This window comes from Crinia signifera, chromosome 5 (assembly GCF_055691185.1).
Source record: "Crinia signifera chromosome 5, ASM5569118v1, whole genome shotgun sequence".
Taxonomy (NCBI): Eukaryota; Metazoa; Chordata; class Amphibia; order Anura; family Myobatrachidae; genus Crinia; species Crinia signifera.
In genome coordinates this window covers 62,972,803-63,000,067 of record NC_139221.1, presented here as the reverse complement: position 1 = coordinate 63,000,067, position 27,265 = coordinate 62,972,803, and positions in this window count along the sequence as shown.

The following is a 27,265-nucleotide window of genomic DNA, read 5'->3' as shown; positions in this document are numbered from 1 at the left end:
CGTAACTTGGGGCGAACCTGGTCCCCATGGCCGTTCCCATCACCTGTAGAAAGAATGTGTCCTGAAACAAAAAATAGTTGTGCTCTAAAATGTATCTAATGGAATCTGTGATGAAGCATTGGTGTCTCTCCCCCAGGTCCCCATCAGACAAAAGTCTTCTAGCTATAACATCTTTTCCGAGATTGTGTGGGATGTTCGAGTAAAGACTCGCAACATCTAAAGTAAGGAATGAATATGAGGTTTTCCATTCAATATTTTTAATTAACTGCAGAAAATGAATGGTGTCTTTGATGTGGGACCTGAGGGTAGACACCCTAGGCTGTAGGAAAGAGTCAACATAGAAGGAAAGGTTGGAGGAAAGTGATTGAATACCGGAAATAATAGGTCGGCCGGGGGGTGAAGTGAGGGATTTGTGTATTTTAGGGAGGTGATAATAAATGGGAATGAGGGGGTGTTCACAATAAAGGAAACAAAGTTCCTCCCTGGAAATGACCCCATCGCTAAATGCAGTTTTAAGCAGTTCAAAGAGGGAGGCACTAAAAGCTTTGGTTGGGTCTTTTTCAAGTACAGTGTAGAAGTTAGGGTCTTTTAACTGTCTGTTGGCCTCCAGGATATAATCCTGGCGGTCCTGAATAATGATGCCCCCACCTTTGTCGGCCTCTCTTATTATAGTTGTTGAATCCTTCATGCGTTTTTTAAGGGCCTGTTGTTCATTTCTTTTAAAGTTGGACTTTTTGAGTTCTAATTTGGGGTTGATATTTTGGCACATGTTTTTAAAGTCACTCAAGGTAGTTTTGTAAAATGACTCTACGCTTGATCCTTTGGATTTTAGCGGATAAAAATCTGATTTTAATTTAAATTTTTCTTTAGAGATATCATAGATTTTTTGGGGGGTTGGTGAAGTTGTTCCTATTTCTTCCAATAATTCCGTCAAGGCTGCAAGAGCTGGCGCATCACCTTGATCGAGTATTATGGCTGCCGCTTCGTCCCGATTTTTATTTAGTATTTGGCGCGCAAAATATCTTTTGCGACAGAGGCCTCTGATGAACCGATTCAATTCAACAAAGAGGTCGAACATATTGGGTGGGGCTGTGGGGGAGTATTTCAAGCCTTTCTCAAGTAAAGCTATTTCTGTAGATGAAAGGGTTTTAGATGAAATATTAAAAACAGATTGTTTTTTAATAGATTTAGATTTTAGCTTCTTCTGTCTCTCCTTTTTTCCTCCCCTTCACCCTCTGAGTCGTAACTTCTTCCCCTTTTGGGTGTACCTGGGTTTTGTTCTCTGTATAGGTTTAGATCCCCCTGTGTTGTATATCTCTGATCTAAAAAAACTTTTTCTTGTTCTGCTCGATTACTTTTTGTTGTTGGTATTATTAGGTCTTTCGGACGTGCCCCTAAGGGTCTTGAGTCTTGGATGAGGGGGGGATTCTTTCTTTCTATTTGAACTTGGGAGGTTTCTGTTCCATATATGGTTTGACGATGCTTGTCGAGTATCCGGGAACCAGAGTGGACCCTCTGTCTTCCCAAATACTCACCCGCATCCTTTCTCCCCACATAGGTCTGTTTGGAAACAGATTTTTTTCTGTATTGTTGCCTGTTAGAGAAACGCCTTTCAGTATGGGGGGGGTATATAATTCAGAACAGCTCTTTCTGTTTTATTTTTATCCCTATAGGTTCTTACTGTACCCTGTCTATAGTCCTCTACGTCTCTTCTGAATTTTTTGCTTTTCATTTCTACAATAGATTGTTCAAATTTTGTTATTCTGTCATTAGTAGATTCATCTCTTTCTTTATACTCTCTTGTATGTTTGTGCGTATCCATTTTATGTTTCAATTTATTTATTTCCTCTATCGTTTTGTCTGCCTGAATCTTCCTGTATCTGATCACTATTTTTATAAGTTCAATTGAACATTTATCTAAGGACTGTTCCCATTCTTTTTGAAATTCTGATTCTGACTGGAAAATTGATGGTTTGAACAACCTTAAGCCCCTGGGGATAATATTCTTATCTAAATATTTCTGTAAATTTGTGTTGTCCAGCCAATGTTTTAGTTCCGTTTTTAACAATTTTTCTAGATTAACAAAGTCATCTCTTAATTCATGATCTATTTTTTCCTTTTCAAAGACGGGTTGCTCCCATCTTGAAAAGTATGTCTGTCTCCTGCTCATTCTGTCATCAAAGTTGGCAAAGCAACTCATACTGTCAGCCCCACAATCGACTGAAAACACTGAAGAAAAAAGCACTGATACCTGGGTATCTGTTTCAGGGTGCCTGTATGAGTGGTTAGGCCTGCAGCAATCAAAAACAGGGATTGTCAGTCCCTATAAAACAAAAGAAAAAGTGGGGGGAGATTGCGCAAAATTGAGGACAGAACAAGGTTTTGTAAAAATGTAACAATAACAATTTATTTCTACATGTAACACTCTAAAAATGGTGCAATTGCATCGGGGGGGATTAAAATGGAAATAACGGGAAATTGAAAAAGCTGAGTCCAGTAATGTATAGTATCACCTTATTCTCTGGCAAGTGGAAGGTGGGAGATGGGGACGGTGTAATTGTCCTCCAGACACTGGGACGGGAATCCCCTTGCAGAGTTAGCTTAGCTTTATCAGGCTGAGGGTGGGGGTATATATACCCATATTAATTAACAAAGCATATGCACCTGTGCAAAAACAATTATCTTTCTAATAAAGCAAAACAATTGTATATAGACCTTGATAGGAGCAGGAGACACACAGACACACACACACATATTTGCAGTAAGTTGAGAACATTATTTAGATCACATCTCTGGAAACGCAACCTACAAATCCTGCGTTTCCCCCTGTAGGAAATATATTCTATATTCTACCATCAGATTGTAAGCTTACAAACAGGGCCCTCATACAGTACCTTTGACTGTCTTTAAATACCCATTTATCACTGTCTCCTATTGTAAAGTGCAACGGAACATGCTGCGCTATATAAGAAACTGTTAAGAATTAATGAATAAATCTGAAGCCTTACTGTACATGAACCATTTTTAAGCCCTATCCAGTCACTGATCTGTTATTGCCAAAACTAATAATTTTCTGTGAATTCAACATATAGTAAATGTTCTGTTTTCCCCATCCAGTTAGCTTATATGTGTTGCTATTTCAAAAGTTTATATATAGTTTTGTTAAACAAAGGAAGACATGTGATTCCAATAACCTTCATTATAGATGCCAATATTTGGTGTCAAACTGACAATAAGCCTCCTCTCCCATGTGTATTACATATTTATCATGATGCCTTAGAAATATGGTTGTCATGCCGAGCAAAGCATCTACAAAGCACTCATCTACCATGTCCCTTTCTTTGAAAATTATTAATGTCACCTCACAGCCAATCTGCCTGCAGTTGTATAAGTACCTAGATGCAATTTGGCTTATTACCACTTAATTAACATACAAAGCTATTGCTCTGAATATTTACAGTTAACAACAGCTGCTCTGACTGCAAAGTATATTACAAACAACATGTTTATTAGGCAACATATGGGTTATTATAATATTTAATGTGACGGACCCCTGTACTGTACACGCATAAGTGCGCTCAAAAGTTATGTATCGATACATGAACTTGAGATGATCCTTGAATTATTCTATCAAAAAATGTTTTTTTACTGTGCAGTTTGTCTTTATTTACTGTGATTTTAATTTAAAAGTTATAGAAGTTTTTATTATTTAATGCCTCTTGTAAAGTGCAAACAAACATATATAAAGTGTATAACATACGCACTTTGCACTGACGCTTTGCACCAAATTCAAGGTGTAGATATCCTGTGCATCATCATGTGACACCTTCGCATTTACATGTTTCTCCTAAAATGCTCCTAGGCTAATGCTGGCCATTCTAAAATGAGAAAAGGAATGGGCAAAACCATGCTGCACTGCAGTTGGTGCAGATGTAACATGTGCAGAGAGAGTTAGATTTGGGTGAGTTATTTTGTTTCTGTGCAGAGTAAATACTGGCTGCTTTATTTTTACACTGCAATTTAGATTCCAATGTGAACACACCCCACCCAAATATAACTCTCTAAGTATGTAGGTGCATTGGTGCAGATAGAATAGGTGGGAATAGGTAGGTGTGAGGCTGCATTAGTTAAGTAGTATGCAGTATGTATTGTACAGGATTCAGTATTGAATCCCAGCGGTCGGGATCCCGGCGTTCAGAATCCCGACGCCGGAATCCCGACAGCCGAAATGCTGACAAGGGGTGGACGTGGATCGCCCCCCCTTGCGGGCTCGCTGCACTCGCCACGCAGCGGGCCCGGTGCCTCGCAACGCTCGGCACACTAATTTATTCTCCCTCCAGGGGTGTCGTGGACACCCACGGAGGGAGAATGTGTCGGCATTTCGGCGGTTGGGATTCCGGCGTCGGGATTCTGAACGCCGGGATCCCGACCGCCGGGATTGTAACTGTATCCCATTGTACAGTATACAGCTGAGAGTGCTGAAGATTTAAAGGCTGATAATGCATGCCAGGGATTGCCATGCTGTAAATGAGTAATGGCATGGAAGAAATCATGTACGCAGGACTTGATTATCAGATACTAAAGGTGCCCACACACTCACAGATCCCGGCGTGCGTTGTGGGCTTAACTAGCACACATAGCATCGCATTGTATGCATTGTATGCCTTGTGCATGCTATGTGCATGCTATGTGCATGCGATGCGATGCTATGCTATAAAAAGCTAGTACAAAAAGTATGTGCAGCACATACTTTTTGTACTGTGCGATGAGGCACCCCCTCGCATAGCATCGCACCGCCGGGATCGGTGCGTGTGTGGGCACCTTTACAGTAAAGGTAGCTCTAAGTGGGCGTGTTGCTGCTGAGGACATAATAGGGGAGGGATTCATGCTGTGAAGTAAGAGTTCAAGCCACGATACATGTGCAATGGTGAAAGGAAGATTAGTCTAGCCCAGGGCTGGGCAACACCGGCCCTCCAGATGTTGATGAACTACACAACCCAGCATGCCTTGCATCAGTTTCAGCATGGCCACATAGCAAAACTAATGCAAAGCATCCTAGGATGTGTAGTTCACTAACATCTGGAGGGCCGGTGTTGCCCAGCCCTGGTCTAGCCTTATCATTTAGGATTGTTTGAAGTGTTGGGAGACTTGTTTATGGGAATGCACTCTATTAGATACATAGGCGGAATTTAACAAAATAGTATTTCTATTTCACATGGGATGTTGCTATAGGCAACTACTCAGAATATACTTATTTATTTAGCACCTTCAAGAAGATAAAAGATCGAATCTGATTAGTTGCCCATAGCAACATACCATGTGAAATAGAACTCCATCTTAGTAAATTCCCCCAATATTTTGAATACAAAATTAGCCCATATGAAGTAGTGGCCATACTTTCCTGCTATAAGTAAAAAATACTCTTCCTTGTGACAGATACCGACAACAGGTGGCAGTCACATCGGCACTGACAACTGCAAATTGTAAAGACCCGTTGCAGTACCAGCTGCAGACAACAGGTGGCAGTGCACTGACAACTGTATGTTCATTTTCACTTTGTGGAATTGGACAATCAGTTAGGAGACGTCGCCTCTATGCATCTATAAGGTACCCACCTGATGTTATTGATAGCTACCTGGATCTATCTTTCTCTCTGAGAGCAATTAATAAAATGCAACAAGCTAGCATATTGCTAGTTATTGTCATGTTATATGCATGTACAAAGGGAATTAACAGTGTTCCTAATGAATATAATTAGATGACTGATAACAGCCTTTAGTAAATACATCATTACCATCTTTGTCAATAAAAGAATAGCTGTATTTGACCCGTTAAAGATTGGAAAACTTTTTAATTGCTTGTGTATTTCCATTCTGCCTCGATTCATCATTAAAAGTGAAGCAAGAGAGCACAGCAATATACTTCCAGTTGATAATGCACTCTCAGGCTAAATAAAAGGAAATGTTAAAATGTTACAGATTGTGTCAGACATAATGTTGGAAATATGATAAACATCTTTGAAAATGTCAAAACGAAGAAAACAACAAGTGCGCTATTTTATTACCCACAAGCAAAAGGATGCAGAAAGCAATTATATATCTTGTTTCCATAGATTTCCAAACCCCCCCCTCCCTTTTCCTTTATAAATGTTATCTTAGAGAAAGGCACTTATACGCCATGTGACTGCTCTGCATTACTTTCCTAGGGTGGCAGAAAACCGACCAGTGTCCTCTCTTCCTCTCTTCGTTAAAGAATTCCTAATTCAGTTTTTGCAGACTTAACTCCTCTTCTTTAACCCCAATCCTTTGTTTATATACTGTACGAATGACGTCCATGTACCAAATGCATGAGAGTCAGTCTATGAAATATTGCTTACAATTACTCATTACAGTTTATCGCAAGTTCACTAGTAAAACACAGTGTCTTTGTAATGCAGAGTTTCCCAAACACGGTCCTCTAGTCACCGTAATGGTCCAGGTTTTAAGTATCCAGGCTCTAAGGCCCTTATTCTGGTTGGTGCGGTCGAGCCGCATATGCGGCTCCGACCGCACCAGACGAATCCCCGCCCACGCTACGGATCGCCACGGCCGTCCGTACACGGACGGCTGGCGATCCGCACGAAAATGGTGGAGGCGTACGCCTCCACCATGGTGGGAGCTGCCCCCTGCATTCGATGGTCGACGACCATCGAAGGCAGGGCCGCACGCCGCGGCAGCTCCCGCAAGCTGAGACCACACGGACAATCGTCCGTGTGGTAGCTTGTATGGGGGCTGAAAGCTGACATCCGCCGACGTCAGCTTTCCGCCCCCATGAGTGGCGTCATGCCCTCATTACCATGCGTACGCCCCGCGTTTGCATGGGAACGCCCATGAAACGCGGGGCGTATACATAGGGAAATGAGGGACTGAAGCCCCTCACGCCCCTATACGCCCCCTTTGCGGCGTCTAATTTTTTTAAACGGAGATTTCCCCTGCACATGCGCAGAGTGACCTCTGCGCATGTGCAGAGAGAAAACATCGGCGGTACGGCCGCATGCGGGCCGTACCGCTTCAATCTGAATAAGGGCCTTGGTCACAAGGGACTTAATAAGTACCTCCATCTATGCTGAGCCATTGATATCTTTAAAATGAGGGCCAAAAATCTGCAATTTTTCTATTTTTAAGTATTTTGTGAGACAGCAATGGTCAGACCCACACAGCACTGGTCACAGCTCCTCCCCTTCTAGTATAGGCCTATAAAATATTTTCAGGTCCAGGACATGTGCAGGACTAACTTAACAGCATTGTAGGACCTTGGCAAAGCAATGCATTTGGTGCCCCCTAAACACCCATTCATGGAAAAAAAATCCCAACACGCCCCTACTATTGTCTCTTGCCATCTCTCTACTTGCTTCCATACAGTGGATGGCTATCAGCACTCTGGTTGGTGGATAGATCCAGTTATCTACCAATCAGAATTCTGACAGCCATTCACTGTCTGGCTGCAGGCTGGGAAGTAGGAGGAGAGTGCCAGCTGATCACTCTGTTTGTATGTGATTCACAATCAGAGCAACCAGGCAGCATTCTCTACTGCCTCCAGAGAAGCTCAGGAGGAAAGTGCCCACAACCCAGGATCCATACAGTAAACTTATTGGTGAAGCATATTACATTAGCAGGTGGCAACACTCAGAGCCCTAGGCATAGGCAAACTAGGCAATTGTCTAGGGCATTGGCCTATGCCTAGGGGCGACTCCTTCGTGGTAATCAGGGGGGGGGGGGGGGCATTCATTTTAAAGCCTGCCTGCATGCCTGCTCACCCGGTGCCCGTCCGCGGCTGGTGCTGGCTTAGAGATGCGGGTGCGCTGGGCGGGCTGCCAGGTCTGAGATCTGAGTGAGCTGTGCTATGTGTGTGCAGTGGTGGTGGCAGCAGTCAGTTGGCCGCCGCTGCGGAGTTCTGCAGTCACTCTCGTGAGATGATGATTTCATCATCTCATGAGTCTGTGTCTGCAGCAGCTGCTGCAGCAGCAGGTAACTCCTGGCAGGGGATGGGAGTCAGACCGGCTGCATTGAGTGATGTAACAATGATGGGGTCTGCGGGGATGACCCCACCGAGCACCAGGATGCTCTTGTTCAGCTGAGGAGACACATGCACCACTTCAGACAAGCTACAGCCGCAAGACCATCAACGGAAAAGAGTGTACATTTTTTGAGGAAGTGATATGTGTTGCAAAAAAGTGTGTGTGTGTGTGGGGGGGGGGTTCTGGGGAAAGAGGGGCTGGGGAGAGGGGTGCTGTGATGAGACCTTTGCCACACATTCGATCCTGTCACCCACCACAATGCCCCACAGACACGACCCTGTCACCCAGACACTGGGAGGGATGCCCCTTGTGTGGCATCCCTTCTGTGTTCTGTAACAAATGTTGTCAATCCCCCTCTGTGTCCTGTCCCAACCATTGTGTCACCCCCTTCTGTGTTCTGTCCCAAATGCCACCCTTTGTGTGACCCCCCCTTTGTGTTCTGTCCCATATATTGTCAGTCCATGTGAGTCCCGCTGTGTTCTTCCACTGTGTTTTGTTCCAAATGTTGTCACCCTGTCTCTGTTCTATCCCAGTCATTGTGTCCCTCACATCTCCCTCTCTGTCTTCTATCATGTGGAAACATGGCGCCCGCGCTGTTTGAGGACAACGCTATCGCCCATGCGTGAATTAGCAGAAAATGGCCACAGCGGACATTTTCCCAGTGATCTTTACCATTGTGCTGCTGGGTCGACTGAGAGGTGAATAGAATTAAATGGGTGCCGGGTGTACAGTGTGTGGAGCCCCCTGGACCCAGGGGCCTATGTGCATCACAAACCTTGCACCTATTATAGATGAGCCAGTGGATGGTGGGTGTTGCTGGCTGCTGACGGCATCTGTGCTGCTGGGTTATGTGTGCTGGGTGATGGATGCTGGGTCAGAGGTAAAACTAGAGGCAGTGCTAGGGGGCACCAGCCAAAATTTTGCCTAGGGCATAAAATTGGATAGGGCCGGCTCTGGCAGTCACAATCAAGTTTGATCCTTTATCAAGGAAGCATTTTTTTTCAAAACTTTATCTTTTATTAAATGTGAGTACACCATGGCTACAGTAACACAAGAGTTTGCTTGTTATTAGAAGCTGGAACAGTGATATAACATGCAGCGCAGAAGTCGTACTATAAGGAAATCTCATAGTATACTGAAATATACCTGCAAACAACAATGACTTTTGTGTTTGCTTTCTCCACATGCCGTTATTTTTGCCTTTTGTAAAGTTTGAACATTCTGTGTTATCAAGCTTTGTTTTGTTTTTAAAAATTTTGTATTCCCCTTGATGAATATTTGAACAGTTTCAGGTCTGGCAAGCTTTGATGTATGCATCCGTGGCAGCAACCAAGGCAACAATTTGAAAATAATTTCAGATCAATACTTATGTTTTTCTAACTAGAAAATAAAATGTGTACTCCAACTCATCTTCTATTTGTTTGGAAATTCAGACATCATTATATGTGTTATAGAGGTCTCAGGCAAGCTTAGAATCACATACATTACCACAAATAAGTGTTCCAGTTATAAGTGAGAAAATATGACTTTAATAAATGTTTCTGTTAGCATTTATGGGCAAAAAAGTGGCGACAAATTGTAATGATAAAAGTTTGAAATTAATTTACTTTTTGCTATCACAACTCAATTATTATTATTATTATTATTATTATTATTATTATTATTTTTTTAATTTGCTACAGTTTGGACAAAACTATTTCCAATGACTTCCTGCTTCTGTATATTCTATTACTGTAATGTAGGAGATTTCTCACAAATCTTCTGCAGAAGGCTAATTAGTGCTGCAGATCACAGACCCCATTATATTCAATGATAATGTGTTACCTGCTGTACTGTATGTCTCAAACTCTGAAAAGCAAATCTTTTCAGTTTGGGAACACTAGGTTACACCATCTTCAGATGGCTCCTCCTCCCTGCACCTGGAAGGGGAAGTACTGTGCAAGGGAGAAGAGAGGTCACTGGTCCGGGAAGCACAGCAGGAGGCTGCCTGGACATCAGGTGAGGGGGGTGGGGGTAGCGCAGGCAGTGCGGGGAGGCAGGGGTCGCAAAAAGAAGCCCATAGGCTTCTATGCGGTATCTAGTAGACAAAGGTTGAAAAATATATACTGTTGCGCACCCAGCAGCTAGACAGGGACTAATTAAGGGGCCGTCCTTTAGTCCCAAAACATGCACATACAAATAGAAAAGTGAATAGTCCCTTCACCAGCGCTTAGGATTACAATTGAATACTTTCGGATATCCCCAAATAAAATTCTCCAGATTTGAGGATATCCGAAAGAAGAGTTATAAGTATTCAATTGTATTCCTCAGTGCTACTGAAGGGACTATTCACTTTTCTATTTCTATGCGGTATCGCCAGCTTTTGCTGGTGTTACACACCACAGTGGAAACCCGGTGCGTGGCTTTTCGTGCATTCGAAAATGCGGTGAAAACCCTAATAATGGGGGTTTTAACACATTTTCCTGATAGAACATCCCGCCCTATATTCTGTGTGCAAGTGTGGCTGTATCTGCATACAAAATGCTAAGCTAGGTTTTTTTTCCTGCATTTCTGCACATGCAGGAGAGTATTTACACTTCTCTTTGAGAAGGGATACTACAGTATAAGACAGTGGACCCACTAAACTTAGGCAACAATTGAAGGAATGTTTATAGACCTGTATATAATATTGATGGAATGAACTGCAACTAGTTGGGCCTACACACTGGGCGATTTCAGAGCATTTTGTAAGCAATCTGCACTACCATCCGTCACCCCTTACCACCCCCTCCGCTATAACATATGCGATTATTATCGCAAAGGGCAGCTCTTGCGATAGGAGATGCCCTTTGTGAAGCAGCCGGCAGGGGGTGGGCGGGTCCCTGGCAGCTCTCCCCCTCCTCCTGCCCGGCTGTTGCTGCCTGCTGCCGCGTTCTGCCTCCTCCCTGCACCCAGAAGGAGAAATACGAGGCTAGGGAGGAGGAAGCTACATGCGGGCAGCAGAGGTGATGGGGGAGTCAGTGGGGGTCCATGCAGGGTGGCACAGGATGCATTATGAAGCCTATAGGCTTCTATGGGGTATCGCCAGCATTTTCTGGAGGAAGATTCAGGGGAAATTTGAGGGAAAATTTCTTTACAGAAAGAGTAGTAGATAAGTGGAATAGCCTCCCATCAGAGGTGGTAGAGGAAAATACAGTAGAGAAATTTAAACTGTTTTGGATAGGCATATTGATACCCTTACAAAGAATTAAGGATCAAATAGAGTGTGAGATATCATGTTTAAAAAGGGGCAGACTAGATGGGCCAAGTGGTTCTTATCTGCCGTCAGATTCTATGTTTCTATGTTACCCCCAGCAGAGAAAACCCGGCGTGCAGGTTTTCCTGCATATCAAAATGCTGTAAAAACCCTGGTAGCGGTGCTTTTACCGCATTTTTGGTTTTGTGCATCCTGCCCTAGATCACTTAAAAAATGCCCCTACATCACTCCTTGTGTAGGGGCCATAACGACAGCGATGCACCCCCCTGGAGAACACTGGCCCTGACAGATCACTCAGCACACAGCGCTGACACATTGCTGTGTGCTGAGCAATCTTGCTTAGTGTTCTGAGTGATCTAGTATCGCTCAGCAAATCTTCCTGTGTGGGGGCCCCTTAAGAATACAAATGTACTGTTCTATGTAATAGATATGAAGTATGTTGCACAGAATAGCAACACATGATACTGTCTATCAAGAACAATTTTGTATTCAGGCCGGGTATTGTAGGGTTTTTTATGCACTTACAGTACCTGTTATCTACTGAATTTGTTTTACAAATTATTGGTACATTATATACATAGGCGAATATAGGGGGTGGTCCGGGGGTGCACAGGACCACCCAGTATGTAGCTGAAGGATAGGGCTTTCCAATGAGCCCAGCCCCGTGTCTCTAGCCCCCTGGGAACCGGAGATACTGCCAGGCAAAGCTGGAACGTTTTCCCTAGGATAACATGGGACCCGCTAATTCCGACCCCCACCCAGTTCAACGGCTGCCAGTTCCCCCTCCGGCATCACTGAAGCTCGAGGTTGATCTCAGTCGAACCCAAATCGCTGGGCCTTCAATCTGATACCAGGCTGTATCCATATGGGTTAATTAGTTCCAGGGATATTGAGGTTAAACCGTTTTTTTTTTTTCATTTCTTAAATGTAATTTCATGACTGTTTATATTCTTTGAGGGCAGATTTCTCTGGAACCAAACAGCCCAGTTTCACGGGACCAAAATCATATCAAAGCCAACTCAAAAGTTCTTTAACATGATACTGGTCTCATCTAAATGGGTCAGTTGGTTCCGAAAATATAGCTGGTTGGTTAAAGGGGGGTAGGGAGACGGGAGTGGTTGTCTCTCCCCTTCACACCAGAAAATGCAGGGACTAAGCTGGTGTATAAGGGGTCAGCCTGGGAATGTCCCTGCATGATCCTGGGACCATATTCCCGGGTAAATCCCTGCATTTTCTGTTGTGAAAGGGGTATTATTTCAAACAGCCGTGACCTGCAGTGCTGTGAATACAGCCGGGCAGCCCCCTGCTCTCTGCCCAGCTGTCAATGACTGTCACCCCTGCAGCTTCCACTACAATTCTTCTCCACGCTTTCACCTCAGCCCACCCCCCTTTAATCATGTGGTGCCGGCGCCCGGCGTGCTCCCCCGCTGTCACACACAACAGCGCACACAATGTATCAAATGTCCAGGTGAGGGGAGTGGGAGCGTGCTCTGTGCTGCGCTCTGATCCTCTCCCCATAGAAGCAGCTGCACCGCTCTCCATCTCTCCCTGCAGCGAAGGATCATATAAAAATTTACAGTAAGTGACACTTTTGGGTGCATTGCTTAAGGGATGCTACAAGTGGCGGTATGTGGGGGCATTACGCATAATGAGTGGCTTAATGTGTAAGGGGCATTATGTGTGCAGCATCATGTGTAAGCGGCATTATGGGCCTTATTCTGGTTGGTGCGGCCGGCCCGTACGCGTACGTTCCGGGGTTTTTAATGATCTACGCATGCGTACCATCGCCAATGCGTAGGCGCGAACACTCCACAACGCTTACGGACGGGTCTCTCCGTGCGAAAAAACCTGTACTCGAGAGTACGGGCATTGGGGGTGGCATAGGGGCGTGATAAGGGGAGCGGCCGAAATAATGAGGGAAAATGGGCGTAAATATGGGCGTACACGGGGGTGTGCACCAAAAATGAACGGTGCTACTACCGCACGATCGGCTAAAGCACCGTTCATTTCGGACACAAAACAGGCGGCCGCCAACCGCCACCTCAGATCACCCCTACAGATACCGCATGCCAGCGTGCGCCTGGGTTTGCTAATTTACGCTGATTACTACTCAAACACATACACCTGAATGTAATAAGCAATGCTGCAGTCTATTAAGTCCAAACCATGATTTCACTACCTGCAAGCCACACACAGCACTCAAACACCTTGGAAGCTTATCTTTCTATACTTCTCGACATTTAAAGGTTTGTTTAATTTAAGGTAAGAATCTTTTTAAGACCTGCTTATATATGCTAAGGTAGCTATTTGTTAAACAGTTATATACATTCACTACGTGCTTTCATAGACTTTACACAGTAGCACACTCAATCTACACAAGTCGACATGTGTCAACGTGTTCACTCTAATACAAACATAGGTTTTGTATTTAGGATACAATAACATAAACCACATCTAACACCTACAAAGGATGTTTCAGCAATGTTTTAAGCCCATGCCCACTATTTTGCACACAATCTTTGTATAGTACCCAAAATACAGACCTGTACCACTATCTGATCTGCTATGAATTGGATTTTACTACACTCTGGATGTAAGATGCCACCAATCACATTATTGCACTCACATCTCTCTAACAAAGGATTCCTACATCTGCTTATGACACTGTAAAATCATATATATGTACAAAGTTAAACATGTTTGTCCACAAGCAATTTTATCATGTTTGGCCGATTCACACATCTTTTTTTAGGGAGGACACATATGCATTCCTACACAAATGTCCCTTTTGACCCTTGTTTGTCTACCTCACCCACTCCATGAGGAAAGTATTGTTCTGGACCTGCTTTTACCTACTAATGTAGGAGCTACCTCACCTGCACACAAACTGCTTTCTCACCTATTAAGTTGCTCTGCACATGTGCTGAAACAAACTAATTAGCAGGTAAAAGTTGGATAGGAACATGTGAATGGCCATGGAGAGGGTTACACATGGGAAACTTCTACCACACTTCAACAAATGCTCCAAAATACCCTGGTCAGTAAGTACACATAAATGTAGTATTTTTTTCACACAAGAAATTACACATACAACAATTGTGTTTTAATTGGTAAAATAAATTTATTTGCTGTTCAGCATCACAGCTTATTTGACACTTTAATGTCATAAATCAAATAAACAAATAAAATATACACAAAAATAAAAAAACAGCCAGAACAAGAGGTTGCATATCTCCAAACATGTGTTACCCTGCAAATGCAATGGTGAAAGAAATGGGAACACCAGAATACGTACTGCAACAACCAGGGTGAATACTAAGCAAGATACACACCACCAAAAATTTATCCTGCATTTGTAGAGGTCAAAATAAGAACTTTAATGCCCATGGCACGAAAATGGATCGATGGCCAACTCAGGAAGTGGATGTCCAGTGCAATTTAAACATTTGGGGTCCAACCACAGAGGAAGTGAACCAGGTCTCATTATTTGGGCCCTTTTTTCCCCTTTTTAGATGGGGCCTTGGGGACAGGGGGCTTTGGCTCAGATGGCTTGCGGCGTCTTCCCCTAGTGGACACAGGAGGGTCAGCAGAGGTGGAAGGTTGGGGAGCAGCTTGGGGTGGGCCAGCAGATGGGGGATTGTCCCTTAGGGACCTGGCGGTGGTCAGCAGCTCCGCAAGAATTTCATTCTGGTGGCTGAGGTGTTGGCCAATGCTTTGCATGCCAGCCGCCAGAGTGTCATTCATGCGGTTGAAGGCCTCACACTGCTGCCTGTTTGTGGTCTTCCAATCCGCCAGAATTTCCACAACCTGCTGCTGACGGACCGCAGCATCCACCCCTTGCTTCTCGATCCTCTCCAGCATCACCATCAAGCTGGCATCCCATGTGTCCTGTGGCTGGGGGTGTCGTGTTGGTGGAGGCTGGACCACTTGCTCCACCTGTGGCTCTGCAGAGGAAGATGCTGCCGGTTCATCCTGGGTTTCTGCTTCTTCTAGGATAATAATTGAAAACAAGGTCACCATCACATACGCACTAAAAAATATCCTTCAAAATACAATGCATTACTGTGACTTACCATCAAAAGCAGCAGCAAAGACCTCCACCGGGAGCTCACTATCCATATTGGATATCCCCCTGACCTCGGCCACATCAATTACATCCAAGGCATCCTGCTCCAGGGGGGTATATTCCAAGGTGTCTGGCATAGGCCCCCTCCCAGTGGACATGCTGTGGTTGTACCGGTCAGTCATCTTCCTCTTCAGTGTCGTTTTGAAGTCTGTTCACCTACAAGTTTAAACATACAAATATCACCATGAGATATGTGCACCACTGTGCTAGTGAACATCATGACTAAGTTACATTTCCTAGTGTGGGTGATCTTATGTTTTTTAGCCATATGTGTCCCACACACACATTAATGTCTCCATTAGGAGGCATTTCAGTGTCTCATCTCATTCATTAGGCCACTAAATGCACATACATAGATCACTATGCAGAAATTACATCATCCATGGCCAAATTATGCACCTCCACCTGTTGTGAAACTACACATTCCACCATAGCTTGACAGTGTGGTTATTATGGAGTAATTTAACTATGGGATGGCATACTGGGATGTGTAGTTTCTCACCAGCTACATGTGCACAGTTTGGTCATTCTTGTTTCAGTAGCATCATATGGAACATGTTACAACAACTCTTTCAAAAACACACTTTCTCTTGTCCCATCACATACTTCACATACTTCACATGAGCAGAACTGTGCCCATAACCTCACATCACACCAATGGTGCATGTTTCATATATAAATGTGGGTTATTAGACATGGTTGTGTTCACATGTGACATTGAAGTGTAGCACTATCTACAAACACACCTTTCTATTATTCTCAAAACATACATGTAACATATGTACACACATATGACATTATCAGGGGGACAAACACACTTGCCTTTTCTTCACCGCTAGCCAATCTCTGACCACTGGTGACACCTGGTTCACTTCCTCTGTGATCTTGTCCCAAAGGTTTCTCCTTGCACTGGCACCCGGCTTCCTGGTTGGCAATTCTATCCATTTGCGTGCCCTGGGCACTAAAATTCGCAATTCTGCCTCTACAAATGCACGGTTTCTCTTTTTGGTGGTGGTATCCTGCTCAGTCATCACCCTAGATGTTGCAGCTCGTTTTCTGGTGGCCCCAGTTCTCTCACCATGCACCTGCTGGGTCACACCTGTTTGGAGAAATGCAACCTCTTGTTCTGGCTGGTTGCTTGGCCCTTGTGGAGCTGGTGCAGTTTGAACAGGGCCTGTTAGTGAGGGGCCCGCTTGGTCTCAGTAGCGCACGCAGGGGGGGTTTCCGAGTACCCAGAAACCCCCCTAGAAGTCTAAGGGCCCTATGCTGAAACCTGAGGGTCCCCTCTTTCCATGGGTACAAGAATTTTAAAAATCGGCCCTTGGGAACCGGAGATATCTGACTTCAAAGCAGTGGTCCCCATCCAAGCCTGTGAATTGCTCTTCCCAGTCAGATATTTCAGTTTCTCTCTGACTTAGAGTTTTTCTGAGGGTATATTCCAAAAGCTGGGACTCTCCCCCTTTGATGGACACTAGTAGCTTGTCTCTACTGTTCCCAGAACCAGAGATATTAGCCTTCCAGCAGCTGGTTACTGCTCCAGCTCCATACACCTGGTATGCAGTTTTATATACTCGTTGGCAGATTGCTCTGCCTCCTGAACTCTGATCTCCTAGTCCCCAATACCATTTGGTAGGTGGGATTCTTTAGTTATTAATTCCATTAAATCTATTTCTGGGAACTGGAGATATCTGCAGTCAAGCAAGATGTCTCCCACCAGAAAATTATGAATAATAAGCCCACTCCACTATACACCCCTCCTCTGCATATTAAACATCCTCTTCCACCCTGGAAGTTATGTATCAGAGCCCCTTCATTCAGCCCAATGCCCCCTTCTCCCACCGCATCTCCCACCATCTGTGCAGTAAAGGGGTAATTAGTGGAAATTACTGATCCAGGCCCTACATGCTGAGCGGTTGATATAATACCCCCTACCGCCTGTGGGACATCAAAGCTTCCCCCACCCCTACCGCTGGAGGATCGGTAGGGGCCCCAATACATTGCTATGCCCAGGGGTCTACACTGCTGTTGATGCCCCTGTATGTATATGTGTATATATATAATAGAGACGAAGAACAAGGCGGCACTCCAAGGGTTTTCAATTTCAAATAAGTGTATTCAAGGTAACACCAACGTTTCAGAGCGTGATATGCTCCTTTGTCAAGGCGAATAAAACAGTGAATGACAAGACATGTACAGTGTCTTACCTTAAGTAAGGTGAGTTACCGCCTCCTCTTCTCCTCAGTCAGCGCGGGTTTCCCGTATCCGTCCCTGTGTGTTCACGGCGGAAGTGACCTGGTGGTATCCTGTGCGAGAGCTGGAACGCAGCGGTGACTGAAAATGACACGCATGACGCTAGGACCAGGAAGTAGCCGTGGGCGGTTGCTAAGAAACCAGTTCTAGGGCTATGTGTACACAGGTGGATAACGGGAGAGTCCGGCTGCTGTAAAGAGATGGCGTATACATTAAAATGGGGTGAACAAATATATACCAGTGCTGAAAATTAAGACATGATCAGAAAACTAAGACATGATATACAGTGTAATAAACGAAAACCATAAGTATATATAAACACACCATAAGTGTATGCTGTAAATAAAGGTAAAGTTAAAAACGGATATATTACTAATATGCAGATATATATTAGATGCTAATTCCTATAATTTGTATAAAAGTTGTTGAGAGATAACTCATAGTCATTCGTGTAGGAACTACAGAAAAACTGTTAATGGTAATTTGTCATTAAGACCGTGGGGTTTAACCGCATTAAGTCGGTGAATCCATGTTGTCTCTAATCTGAGGAGTTTGCCTTCTCTGTCCCCCCTTCGTATAGACGCTGGAACATGGTCTATGGCCATGTGTTTGAGGTCAGCCAGTCTGTGGTGGGCTACAGCAAAATGTTTGGCCACTGGTAAATCCGTATTTTTTGTATTTCCAATTAGGGCTTTTTTTATATATATATGTGTATATATATATATATATATATATATATATATATATATATATATATATATTTGTTTTTATTACTATTTATATACATTTGGTCTATCTATAATACTTTAACTGACCCGGCATATACTGGGTCACCTAAGTGTCCATTTCCGCGCTTTGCTCCGCCCCTCTGGAAACCCCCATTTGAAAATCCTGCGTTTGCCACTGGGTCTTGCAGTCTACTTCTCTCTTGGGCCCTCCTTCTCCGCTCCTGTTCCCTCTTCTGCAAAGCTTCAAGCAGGGATTCTGCTGTAGCTCTCTGTAGAGCGTCCTCAGCTGCGGAATCATCTGAGCTAGACATGTTTGCAGCAATTCTGGCCTGCATCTGACTGAATATTTATATGGTAATCTCCCGCCATGAACAAGGGGGCGTATATTTTTCCCGGCAATGTAGTTGCTTATTTACGCCGATATTTCCCGGCGATAATTCCCGCTTAAATTACGCAGGTCTCAACGCACCTGAGCATTCACGTGTATATGCACATACACAGGTTGTGGAGCATTGTGTGCTACATGGTGAAATGTGTGCACCTGTCATTCCAATGATGAGTGTTGTCAGCTGGTATCTGTTGGAGTTCGTGTATGCTTTCTGAGTCACATTTCAAAACATCACGTTATAATGCTTTCCTTACATATGTAATGAGTATGAAATTGTCATACACCAACATGTTGCATTGTGCCTTTTTTAGCAGCGTATTTATTAGTAGACGGTTGCGTGTATTATTTTCAGCACACTGTATATACAGTACGTCTCTCCATGGAAATCGGTGTATTGTGCCCTTTTAGCAGCGTATTTATTAGTAGACGGTTGCGTGTATTATTTTCAGCACACTGTATATACAGTACGTCTCTCCATGGAAATCGGTGTATTGTGCCCTTTTAGCAGCGTATTTATTAGTAGACGGTTGCGTGTATTATTTTCAGCACACTGTATATACAGTTCGTCTCTCTATACATTGAAAGCATGCTGTTGGTTATGGTGTGTGTATATCAGAACGGTCCGCGTAAGTTTCTATTCGCATCCAGTTTGTTAATGTAAGAAGGATTAATAAAGTTAATACTAAACAAACATTTTTTTAGACCAATCAGCAAGCACCAAAAGTGATATATGTACCTGCAATTAATAACTGCGCCATTGCCAATATGACTTCAACCAGGGCTAGCGCGTTTTCGACCCAGGAGCTGGTGGCCTTGGTTGAGGTCATGGACCGGCGCCTGGGGCCCAGGGGCCCATATGTGTCCAACATGGACAAGCGGCGGGCATATAATGCTGCCCGCCGCCTAATATACACCCGGACCGGCGTACAGAGAAGCCTGGACCAAGTCGAGCGGCGCTGGTCTGACCTGCGCCGGCGCCAGCCAGTGATGCTGAGTTTCATTCGCCGCTATATTGCCCGATGTAAGTTTTTATTAACTAGTATGTCTGCGTTTTTTTTCCAATGATTTCTGTAATTTTTATAAATATGTTCATGAGTATGTGGGTGTATAGGGGGTGTATATGGGTGTATAGGGGGTGTATATGGGTGTATAGGGGGTGTATAGGGGGTGTATATGGGGTGTATATGGGTGTATATGGGGTGTATGTGGGTGTATATGGGGTGTATATGGGTGTATAGGGGGTGTATATGGGGTGTATAGGGGGTGTATAGGGGGGTATATGGGGTGTATATGGGTGTATAGGGGGTGTATATGGGGTGTATATGGGGTGTATATGGGGTGTATATGGGTGTATAGGGGGTGTATATGTGTGTATAGGGGGTGTATAGGGGGTGTATAGGGGGAGTATAAGTAGTCGCTCTGTTTTTGGGTGTAGCATATCAATTAGTTCGCATGATAAATGTCTGAAATATAACAGCAATGATAATTTGTAAGGTTATGAGCATGACTAATGTGAATTTTTCTTTCCCCCATTTTTATGAAACCCAACCTTCGATTTCTATGCCATCAACATGAACATTTCAGCACGGGCAAGGGCACGCATGGAAGCCCGGGAGGAGGCAGCCCGGGAGCAGGCAGCCCGGGAGCAGGCAGCCCAGGAGGAGGAAGAGGAGGAGGAAGAGGAGGAGGAAGAGGAGGAGGAAGAGGAGGAGACATTGGCACCTGCTGGTGACCACCCCATTTCGACATCCCCTTCCACCAGCCACACCCCTACCCCCACCCCCTCCCCTACCCCCACCCACACCCCTACCCCCACCCCCTCCCCTACCCCCACCCACACCCCTACCCCCACCCCCTACCCTACCCCCACCCCCTCCCCACCCCATTTCCAACCCCCCTACACCTCTCCACCACCCACCCCCAAACCTCTCCAATCCCCACTCCAACCCACTACCTGTATCCCAAGTCCTATCCCATCCTCCTTGCTCCTGACCCCCCCAACCACCGGACACCCAACCAGCGGCGAGCAGGATGGCTCAACTAGCCGTAAGTAAATAATGTGTCTAATGTTTACCTACACATTTCTACACATAAACAATCACAACAACCACATATGTGTATCCAACATCAACATTAGTTGCAACATATCACTGCAGGGCGACCATGAGGTGTGGCCTGTCCTTCTCCAGGAACAAGGGTTCCCTTGGTGTTTTTTTGGAGTGTGGCCATGGCTCACCCCTTGAATAATTGACATAACAGTACATCCAATGAGATATCCGACATTAGTGGTGTTGTAGTTATGTGGGTCCAGGTGTTGGGTAACTCCACTTCCCAGCATGATGTGCAACATTAATTTATAGATTGTTTTGTTCATAGTGTGTGAGGCCATGCGGATGCATGCTTTACAAACATAGCTTTAGGCCTATAATTTGTACAGCAATGTCCTAAATTTAAAATAGTAAGAAGTGCTTAAGCCGCAACAATGTCATAACCCTTAAATAGCACAGCCTAATTGTGAGGTTAGAGGTGAGTCCCCCAAAACCAAACTACCAATTGGGATACAGCATACATTCATCCAATAAGGAGTAATTTTTATATTTTTATGTAATATGTACAGTATGTGTGTGTCAACAGAATAGTATTTTGGACCATGTTTACAGCATACCCATCTTCAATGTAGTGGAAAAATGTATGTGGCCTTCACACTTAACTCACAAATTCATATTATGTTACAATGCAATAAACATTTATGTATATGATATATTAATTATAATGTGTTTTTCCCCTTCACTACAGACACTGAACAGCACCAGGAGGAGGTGGACAACATTTTGCGGGAGATATTCCTGACGTTATTTTATTTGAATATTCTTTTTTTACGTTTGGAGGCCCTCATTTAATTTATTTTTATTCCCACCCCCCCCCCCCCCCTTATTATGTTTGTACTAAATAAAAAAATTTGTTGAGTTAGAAGTTGGCTGTGTTTTTAATCATAAATATGTTATAGGGTTTGTAAGGGTAGGTACATACAGATGTGTAATGTAAGTTATATTTGTAATTTGAGGTGAGGGGTAACGATTGCTGTGTGAATGTGTTTGTTTTTGAGTTAAATAACACATAGTGAAAATGCATGAATGTTCGATTAAAACATCACACATAACATCAGGGTAGGTATACATGGTAAAAAATCAGATCAACTAATTAGGGACATAATTTAGTACATACACACAAACACCAACATAAATTTATTTACAAGTAAAAGCAATGTGGGGACACATAGATAGTGATTAAAATGCCACATTAGAACATAACAAATATACATGTAATGAGGGTTAAAATGTTGTTTTATTAGGGTCTTTATTAAGGTAGACAATTGAGTTAATAGAAAACAATAATTGAATAACAATTAGAATAATTAATTAATTGTCTGAATTATAGTTGAAAGGCAAGATTTGCAGGTCCATACATGTGAAGGGTATGCCAGCGTACACGGACGTACGCTCACTCTCACGAGCGGTGACATAAGCTGAGTTTTCCATTGAAAACAATAGCGACCCGTCCGTGCAAGCTGGCGTACGCTCAGATTTCCGCAAGAAGTCGGCGGGAAGACGGACGAGAGACGTCCGTAAACGGTGGTGTACGCTCTGTTGTACGCCAGTTGTCGGAGTCTAAGGGCTGATCCGTCCGTGTACGTTGGCGTACGCTCAATTGTACGCCACTCCCCTTAGACGTTGTTTCTGGCCGTACGTATGCGGCTGATTTGTGGGTGGACTTAACCCCAACGGCCGCGTACGGAGAGCGTACGTTAATATGGAACGTACACACGTTTGGCCGCACCAATCAGAATAACCTCCTATGTGTGCAGCATCATGTGTAAGGGACATTATGTGTGCAGCATCATGTGTAATCGGTACTATGGTGCGCCGCATCATGTGTAATGGGTACTATGGTGTGCAGCATCATGTGTAATGGGTACTATGGTGTGCGGCATCATTTGTAATGGGTACTATGGTGTGTGGCATCATGTGTAATGGGTACTATGGTGCCATCAAGCAAGAACCCCCTAGCAATGAGCACGTAGGTAAGCAGCACTTATGTGGCAAATATGTAATGGGCAATACGGTTTGTTATATAGTATGTAATGGGCATCATGATGTGTGGCACAATGTGTAATGGGCATTATGGTGTGTGGCCTTATGTGTAATTGGCATTATGGCATGTGGCTTTATGTGTAATGGGTATTACGGAGTTTGCTAAAATATGTAATGGGCATTACTGTGTATGGTCTAAAGTGTAATATCACACCCCTTTTTGTGATGCCACGCCTCCTTCCCATGAGACCACACCCCCTTTTGCCACGCGGCTACGCCGCGCAAAGGTCCCCTTCCTGTTATGTCTGGATCTGGGACCACCCATTTCCATAATTGTAGATTTGCCTATGAGTATATAAAAGTTTAAAAGGTCTGACACAGGTTATCTTGACTTTCAGCTTCATATAATAAGAACATGTATTTTCCATATACAGGACACCTCGAACAGTAAACTGCGTATGTAAAGAATTAGAATTCTGTGTACATAAACAGATATTATTAACGGCTTTCTCTAATGACATGCTGAAAGTGTGTGCACTGCTTTTCCACTGTCTGTTAATCTTGGGAGTATTGATGAACTTTCATTGGCATTTCATCTGATTTTCACAAACTGAATGTCACACTGGGATGCAAAAAGGGCATAGGGCTGGCTAGGTTGACTGAGTGATAGTAGCAGGAAGAGGAGGAGTCTTCCTCTTCTTAATGCAGAATTCCTGGTAAGTGGTCGCATCCTTGGGGCTCCCACTTACCCTAGGCCTTTGCCGATTTAGATATGCCTTAATTGTGCATTTGCCTCCTCCTGTTCCCCTGCAGTGGCATGGCATCTGGCTCACCCTCCCTTTGTCCCGGCGCTCTGGCCGGCCGCCCGGCCGCTTCCTTGCTGAAGGGGGCCAGGTCAATAGTGAGGCTCTGCCCTTGTTATCCCCTGCCCGCGCTAACTCACCTGGCGCTGCTAGTCACCGGTCAAAGGTCTCGGCTCCACAGAGGGGGCGCGGGTCCAGGTTGACGGCGGCTCGCGGGGCGGCGGGTGTGGCGCGCGGCAGGCGCGCATCATCAAGGCGCACCGCGGGGGTCCCTGCTCGCGGCTCTCGGGCAGTAGGCCGGGCTGCGATGTCCCGGCGAGCCGGAGCTCGTGGTGGGGGTTCCGGGGTCGGGGGTGGCTCCACCTTTTCTGCACCTTCTCTTCAGGTGCTCTCGGGTACGCGTCGCGGGGTCTCCCGCGGCAGGGCTAGTGGGGGCAGGTGGGCAGCGGCCATCGTGGATGCTGGGTTGAGCGGGGAGGAGCCGTTGGTGCAGGACAGCTATGGGGGCGGCGCCGCGGTGAGGCTGCTGCTCCTGTCTCGGGTGGGGTATATAGCCCGAGCTGGTCCTGGCCTGCAGGCCATGGCAACCATGGGAGGAGCTATCTGGGGGCAGCGAGGGACATCGGCGCGGGGGCCAGGGCCCTGTATGATATGGAGAGAATTAAACATCCCATCTGCGTGTCACACTGGGATGCATGTGACTCGGGGATCCAATAAGGGCATAGGGCTAGCTAGGTTGACTGAGTGATAGTAGCAGGAAGAGGAGGAGACTTCCTCTTCTTCCTGCAGAATTCCCCACTCTCCCTCCCCTTTTGCTTTGTTTGAGGGTGGCTGGTTTAATCGCGTTAGCTGATAGGCAGGAAAGAACGGCAGATTTAATCAATTAGCTCACACTACGTGTTTATGTTGACGTTTTAATGGCTTGTTTGCGGTGCACTCACCTCTCATTGGCTTAGGCCTTTCGCTGGATCACCCGTACGGGGACAGCGACCCCACCTGGCTGGGTGGGTAGTCAATGCTGTTAGGTAGAGTTGGACACCGCCTGTTTTTGATTTAGGCCAGTTACGTTAGGGTTGGGGTGGAGTTACAATAGTAACCGTTCTTTCTTGGCCACCATTAATTAATTAAACTGATTTAAATAATAAAATTGGTACTCTTTACCTAGCACGGCGCCCACGATTTTGATCGTGGGCATCGCAGGTAAAAAAATCGCGGGCATCGCGGGCATTGAATGCACTAAAAATCGGGTGCGACGTGACCGACGCGATGCCCGCGATTTCCCATAGGGATCAATGTTAAATTTCTCAATTGACCCGATTTTACTGTTAAATGCCTCAATTGACCCGATTTTTCCATAGGAAACAATGTTAAATGGCCCACAGAGGCCAAATAGCCACCCTGAAGTGTGAAATGGCCCCCACAATTGTTAACGCTACCCCACGATCAACGTCAACCCGAAGCGTGGCGAGCGCAGCGGTACGCGTCCTACGACCTTTTCATACCCCCACTATCCACGTCGGCGTGGAGTTGAGAATAGAATAGTGTGGCGAGCGCAGCGAGCCACCGAGCCCGAAGCGTGGCGAGCGCAGCGAGCCCCGCGAGGGGACACGGATACCTTCACAGGTAAACGCGTCCCTTTGCGGGCTTCACAGGTATCCGCGTCCCCTCGCGGGGCTCGCTGCGCTCGCCACGCTTCGGGCTCGGTGGCTCGCTGCGCTCGCCACACTATTCTATTCTCAACTCTACGCCGACATGGATAGTGGGGGTATGAAAAGGTCGTAGGACGCGTACTGCTGCGCCACGCTTCGGGTTCACGTTGATCGTGGGGTGGCGTTAACAATTGTGGGGGCCATTTCACACTTTAGGGTGCCTATTTGGCCTCTGTGGGCCATTTAACATTGTTTCCTATGGAAAAATCGGGTCAATTGAGGCATTGAACAGAAAAATCGGGTCAATTGAGACATTTAACATTGTTCCCTATGGGAAATCGCGGGCATCGCGTCGGTCGCGTCGCACCCGATTTTTTAGTGCATTCAATGCCCGCGATGACCGCGATGGGCGCCGTGCTAGGTAAAGAGTACCATAAAATTAGCTTAAAATTTGCTACAAATAAATCAGTTAACAATTTCTGCCAAACCTATGCCTCCGAGTCTTTATTTCAGGTTTAGTTATGTTAAGTTAAGAATGTATATATATGACATGCTAAAGGTACACATAAGATGTTGGGATGTTTAAAGCATGTGAACTATTTATTTAATTACATATGATACAGTGGGGGAAATTTTACTAAGATGGAAGTTCTATTTCACATGGGATGTTGCTATGGGAAACCAATCAGATACTATCTATTATCTTCTAGATGATGCTAAATAAATAAGAAGTAGATTCTGATTGGTTGCCCATAGCAACATCCCATGTGTAATAGAACTACCAACATAGTAAATTTCCACCAGTTTGTCATTGTTTTATTCTACAGCGTAAGTGGCATTTTAGTTTAATATATTTATGATACGAATATACAGTATTTCCTTTATTAATTGATTTGATAATAGTTTAGGATATATTAGTCTTAAAAAAAAGAAATGCAATCGTTATACATCTATTTAGAGATGCGTGGTTCAGTTTCTCCTGAAATCCGAATCCACTCGAATTTTATGGATCCAAAATGAACAAAATTTCAATCCCTTTCCCCCAAGGAGATCCAATCTGGATTGATTCTCTATGGAATCTTCAGAATTTGGATTTTAATTTCGAATGATAGGGTTTTGAATTGCAAATATTACATGATTTGAGTTCTTAATAGCGACATTTTTTTTAAATTAAGGATCATTAATGGTATTTTTTGTTATTTTAAACTGACCAAAACACTGGAATCTTTACATATGCTGTACATCTACAGCAGGGCTGGGCAATTACGGCCCTCCAGATGTTGATGAACTACACATCCCAGGATGCTTTGCATTAGTTTTGCTACGTGGCCATGCTGAAACTGATGCAAGGCATACTGGGATGTGTAGTTAATCAACATCTGGAGGGCCGCAATTGCCCGGCCCTGATCTACAGTATATGCAGATGTAGTCATGCTAATCGTGTACATGTATACTGCGACGCGTGCACGTTGGCATACATTGTAGTCCCTCCCACGGCCCATTAGCAATGCACTGACTGGCAGCCTGGTGCCCTGAGTCTCAGGTATGACTAGGTGTGCCAAACAGGCACCAGAGGCCACAATGTAGCCATGATGAGTGTGTCTACTCTACATCTTATACAGTATACTGTAAATCCTTTTAAATCCTTATCTGCATGTTTTTTCTATAGGATTATAAAAACTACCGGCCATTAATTTCAATACATCACCAAATTTGTGATTTTTTTTTTCAATGAAAAGTTACGCACTTCTATTTATTCCTATCTCCCTACATATTAGAGAGACGGAGAAGAGGAAGGATGTGCAGAATAATTATTTCTGGGATGTCTGCACTCATTCATATAATATCAGTATATAGTTGCCGTAAGATACTTGACATTCATAACTTGCTAGATCACGCCTCAAAGTTATATTGTTGCATGCACTGATGTCAGTTCATA